This window comes from Coenobita brevimanus, chromosome 5 (genome assembly GCF_032717465.1).
Source record: "Coenobita brevimanus isolate Jiangsu-jjx chromosome 5, ASM3271746v2, whole genome shotgun sequence".
NCBI classification, from domain to species: Eukaryota; Metazoa; Arthropoda; class Malacostraca; order Decapoda; family Coenobitidae; genus Coenobita; species Coenobita brevimanus.
In genome coordinates, this window is record NC_136958.1 from 25,362,893 (window position 1) to 25,369,227 (window position 6,335).

The 6,335-nt window shown below is 43.2% G+C and overlaps 1 pseudogene; it reads left to right on the forward strand.

The window, feature by feature from the left end:
- LOC145398514 (uncharacterized) overlaps window positions 1-6,335 on the forward strand; it is a 110,552-nt pseudogene that overhangs the window by 26,125 nt on the left and 78,092 nt on the right.

Consider the following 6,335-nt stretch of genomic DNA (forward strand, 5'->3'; position numbering starts at 1 on the left):
TTACAAACTTTCTCAACAGTACACAGCAGAGACTAATTATTCACACGTGCTGTTTATTAGTGCTGTTGGCCTCTGGAGAAAGTGACTCCACCCCTGACAAACAATAACTAATGCTATTAATGATAAACAAGTTCTTGCTGGTGCAATTAACTCCTAGATGGCACAACGGATTTAAGTTAATAAAAAGGATTGGCCTAAGTACCAGTTGTGAATAATACAAAGCGTTTATGCAAACTAAGAGCTGCAACTAGAATAAGCTTATGGAGAAATAAAACACGAGTTTACATTACATTAAGCTCAAGAAAAAGAACTGTTAAATTTATTGATTACAAAGAAATAAATTTACGTTACATGTTTCAAAATGAATCCAAAATAATGAGATCGCACTCACTCGCTCACTCAAAAGCTAACTCTTAAACCTAGGAAAAAATGAAAAGAAATACTGGTCAGAAAAGTGGACAAAGTGGATGACTGGGCGTTGTTGCTGAGGAAGGACGCTGCACACGCTGAGCCTCTTGCCAATCATGCTAGGTGGGAATCCAGCGGCGGCAGCGGGAACTAGGCGTCGTTGCTGAGGAAGGACGCTGCCATACACACTACCTGCTTCCACGGCGCTCAAATCTTGACTGAGTTCAAATCGTGAGAAAGAGGTGAGTGTCGAGCCGCACTTGCTAACGGCTAGAATGAGCGAAACACACCCATAATAAATCGCTCAGAGGAGGTGCTAATGTCTCGCACAAAGACGATCACTTATGAAATAGTGAAAAATGTCCTGAAAACATTCCCGATCGGGTGAATACGTGGCAGTTAAACTGATTGATAAATACTGGGATTCCACTAGAATTCGCTGTTTCCCACCAAAGTTAATGTCACGAGTTTATTCAAATACTTAATCGCGCCAACTCGTGACAGTGGCAAATTTCCTATTGTTTTTTTAAGTACGCGCTGTTTTATATTCCCAGGACCATCGCCGTTCCATTTTTTTCATGTAATCTTTATTCTAACCACAGTTAATAACCTAACTTAATCTAACCTAACTGATGAACAAACTAACGTATCCTGAATCTTAGAAAGCAAATCTAATCCAAACCTAGATTTTCCTGAAGAAGAAAAAGTGCAACAAATGGTACGCAGAGTGGGAATCAGCATAGGGTGTCATTTTTTTGTCTATTTTTGTTGCTATTTAATTCAAGAAAAGTTCCTCTCACTGAAGGGGTTTATTAAGGCCCTATCTAACCCCTTTAGGTTGAACAGCCTATCCCAAAATTAAAGGAAATCGTCAAGAAAAAGGACGTCCAATATATGAAGAAATGGATATATATATATTTCGAGAAGGAGGGGTTGCATACAGCTTCTTTAACCCTTTTACCCCAAGCTCTCCTTCTTACATCTCTCCTTCATCCTTCATTCACTTTCGCGACCTACATTTACTCCTTACATTATCTTTCCCACACCTTTCCCTCTCAGCTTTTACTTTCTTGTCCTTTCTCTCTTCCATACAGTGCCTCAAGCATCTCTTTCTCTTCAGTCCTTCCCTTGTTCTTCCATCTTTCTTTTACTCTTCCTTCCCTCCTTACCTATTGGTATTTCTCCCTCCCACATTATCTCTGCCAGCCTTTCTCTCTTTCTCTGTCCCCATGCCCCACACCTGTTCCCATGCCCCACACCTGTCCCCATATCCCCACACCTGTCCCCATCCCACACACCTGTCCCCATACCCCCCACACCTGCCCCCATGCACCCACACCTGTCCCCATGTCCACGCACCTGTCCCCATGCCCACACACCTGTCCCCATGCCCACAAACTTGTCCCCCATTTTTTTTTTTTTTTTACAGAACAGAGGAAGGAAAAACAAATGAATAAAAAAAAATAATCCATACAATACACCAGATTACTGATGTCCTCTGTTCATAAAATGTCTGTAACAGTTAGACTTGAACAGCTGTAGGTTGAATTTTGGAGGGAAACAACTCTGTGGAAGCGAGTTCCAGAGAGATGCAGTTCGGGGAAAGAAAGAATTCTGATAGGCAGAAGTTCTGCAATATGGCTGAGTGACATTCCAGTCATGAGCGCTACCAGATGCCCGTGTAGCACGAGGGAAGGCATGGAGAGGTGGCACCACGGCCGCAACTTCGTCTGAGTATTTGCCATAAAAATATCTGTAAAATAATGCAAGGAAGGCAATATTCCTTCTTACTTGCAGGGGAGGAAGTTTATTTGTAATGGCAGGGTTGTTAATAATTGCCCACTCACCTGTACCCATGCTCCCACACCAGTCCTCATACCCATACACCTGTCCCCATACCCCTTGCACCTGTCCCCATCCCCCACACCTATCCCCATGCCCCCATAACTATCCCCATGCCCCCACGCCTGTCCCCACGTCCTCACATGTCCTCATCCCAACGCCTGTCCCCACCCCACACACCTGTCCCCATGCCCCCGCACCTATACCCATGCCCCCGTTTGTATACCCTAGCACCTCTACCGCCCAATTATTTAGGTGCCACCACGTGAAGGCATCCATCTCCTGCACCAATGAAAAGGGATATAATCTACCGACGCCTCATAAATAAATAAGGGAATGGTCTCTTTCTCGCAGGCATCCATGAATCTCAATGCACCATTGCGAGTCGACAGGAATAAGTTTTACAGACTTGCAAATCGCTGGCAAACCGTGATAAATTTTTCAAGTATTTGCTGTCCAAGTTGGGAGCTTCGGCGAACGGTCTGAGATTTGCTTTTCACTTTACTGCGGCTAAGTTTAGAAGATTTGACTTTACTGAAGCTAATATTAGATAATTTAATTCGCTTGAGAGCAGTCCTACGCGGTACAAGTGTGTTAGACATTATTTTGGTTAACTGAAAATAATCATCTTAATTAATCCGCGTTACAAGAGTTAAAATAAAAATACAATGCCTGCCAATACAATTCCTTTAATCCTTTCACTGTGATGGTAAAACTTAGTATTTACTGAGCCTAACGGTGGTAGGTGATGGAGTCCAGTATCCACTCACTTGTTGCGGTGCTGCCTACTTCCTTGCTTCACCTTAATCTTTATTTTTTGTGTCTTTCCTAGTCTCTTTCTATTTCTTCATTCTTCCTGTCACTTGTTACTCTTTTTTTTTCTCTCTCTCTTCAGGTGGCTCTACACTGAGTGAAAAGCATAATGACTTCCTGTAACCCAGGAATCCATTTACAACGCTGGGTGGTAACCATGTAGCCAAATAATGAGGTGATGTAGAGCCTACAATGGTGCCCCTGTTAACCGGGAACCAAACCCATACACTCCTCCCCACTGTCAATCGAAAGGAAAAATTGGGTGTTGCACAAGACGGCCACGCTGGGACAATAGCTTGCCTGCAATTGATGGGTCTGCTCGGCAAGACAGACCGGGGTTACTCAAGAACAACAACAACTGAGCCTGAGAGGAAACCCATACAGTAAAAGGGATAAGATGAAGGAAACAGTGAACATGCTTCAAGGCGACTCTTTCCTGTTGCTTCAATGTGAGGTCTGTGTCAAGGAGTTAACAGAAATTTGTCCTTAAATCGAAGACGGCGGAACTGGCTGGGCTTAAGGACAGTTTTCTAAGTCGTTAAGTCGAGCCAAGTGGACCTGACGGCCTATTAAGGAGTCACTGGGGGCCTGGCGAGAGTAGGAGGTACGAGGAGGCTTATCCCCGGGATTTGTCAGATAGTTCGACAAATCTTGGAGTAAGTATTCCTCTCCTTCTCTCTCTCTCTCTCTCTCTCTCTCTCTCTCTCTCTCTCTCTCTTTGTCACACACACACACACACACACACACACACACACACACACACATCTTCCATCTTTTTGTACCTCTCTCTCCCACGTTTCACATCATCTCTCTCTCTCTCTCTCTCTCTCTCTCTCTCTCTCTCTCTCTCTCTCACACACACACACACACACACACACACAGTGCCGCCAGAGAGCTTGAGTGTGGTGGTGGGCGGCGTGGGTGAAGGAGGGCGTATGGTGAAGGGGATGGTGGGGCCATATCAAGAGGGAGACGTCCTAACTCACACCTGTATTGCTCATGCAGGTAAGTGTAGACAAATATTTGATTTGTTTTTCTGTGTGTCTGTGTGTCTGTCTGTCTCTGTCTGTGTCTGTCCATCTGTCTGCCTGTCTCTGTATCTCTTTTTACCTGTCTGCCTATCTGTCTGTCTGTCTGTCTGTGGTGAAGGGTGTGGTGGAGCCACTCAGGAGGGGGACGTTTTATCTTCCACTTGTTTTGCTCTTGGGGAAAAGTTTGAAGGTACTTCGCTGTCTGTCTGTCTGTCTCTCTCTCTCTCTCTCTCTCTCTCTTTCTGTGTGTGTGTGTGTGTGTGTGTGTGTGTGTGTGTGTGTGTGATGCTCCCGTGTCTACACAATTACAACTTCATCGTCTCCTTTTCCCCCTTTATTTCTGCAATTTTTTCTCGGGTTTTCTGGCTTATTAATTCCTGTTTTATTTTTCTCCTCTCCTCTCTCTCTCTCTCTCTCTCTCTCTCTCTCTCTCTCTCTCCAACATATCTTCCTTAAAGGGGCGGGTCAAAGGGCACCACAGATGAGACAACTTAGAGGGCTTAGAAATGTGGAAATCTTTTAATTGTTGCTCTTGACCCTCGCGGGGCTGTGTGTGTGTGTGTGTGTGTGTGTGTGTGTGTGTGTGTGTGTGTGCGCGTGAGAGAGAGAGAGAGAGAGAGGGGGGGGGGTCTAACCACAGGGCATAGGGAACAGAACTCCATCCTACAATTGCGGGTGCGCTCTTATCCTCCACTAAGAAATTGGGAATAAGAGACTCATCCTCCATTAAGGAATAGGGAACAGACTCATCCTCCATTAAGGAATAGGGAACAGACTCATCCTCCATTAAGGAATAGGGAACAGACTCATCCTCCATTAAGGAATAGGGAACAGAGACTCATCCTCCAATAAGGAATAGGGAACAGACTCATCCTCCAGTATGGAATAGGGAACAGAGACTCATCCTCCAGTATGGAATAGGGAACAGACTCATCCTCCAGTAAGGAATGAGGAACAGACTCATCCTCCAGCAAGGAATAAGGAACAGAGTCTCATCCTCCAATAAGGCATAAGGATTTGACACTCATCCTCCCATAAGGCATAATAAGTAAGTACCTCATCGTCTCATTCTCCAGTAGTGACCTCAACCTCCAATAGGGAATAAAACCTCGTCCTCCAGCAGCTCCCCCTCAACCCTCCAGCACCCTTTCCACTCGACAGAACACAACTTGTCACTCTGGGCTGGGCAGAATGGATGAGGATTCTCTGTTTAGCATTAGAGAAGAGGATTTGAGGGGGACTACAGAATTACGCATTGCTACAAAATTCTCCCATATTATGCAAAGCGGTGAGGTCGTTAATATTCTGGAAAAAAATGTCCACAATTCTCACTCTAGATTTTTCATTTTCATGCCACACCATAATCTCACGTCTATATGTTAATGTACAGTTGCGGCCGGTATTCCCTAACACCCTTTCCTAAGTAGTTTAGTTTGCTAATTACACCTTACTGTCCTGTCTTACATAAATCCTTCCAAAATCGCTTAGAAAATGGTGTTAGGGAGTTTCCTAAACCAACAAAAATACCGGGCCTGGAAAAGCCTTATAAAGTACGGTGAAAAATACGGTGAATATGAAAAATATGGTGATACAGGGTGAAATGCAAAATACGATGAAGATAATACGGTGAGATACAAGAATACAGTGAAATACAAACTACAGTGAAGAAAATACAGTACGGTGAAATACAAAATAGGGTGAAGTACAAAATGCGGTACGGTGAACGACACACTATAACAGTGTAATACAAAATACGATGATATACGAACCAACTGTGAAATACAAAATATATAGTGAAATACATAACAGTGAAATACAAAATATATAGTGCAATACATAACAGTGAAATACAAAATACGGTTATACGGTGAAATACGAACCAACTGTTAAATACAAAATAGCGAAATACATAACAGTGAAATACAAAATACGGTTAAATACAAACTCGGTGAAATACAAAATACAGTGAAATGCAAACTACAGAGAAATACAAAATACGGCGAAGTACAAAATACTGTGAAATACAAAGTACGGAGAAATACAAACTACGGTGAAATACAAAATACGATGAAATACAAAATATCCTGAAATACAAAATACGGCGAAATACAAACTACGGTAAAATACAAACTACGGTGAAATACAAAATACGGTGAAATACAAAATTCAGTGAAATACAAACTACGGTGAGATACAGTGAAAATCCAAAATAATGTCGAGCCGAAAGTGATTTACGGATAT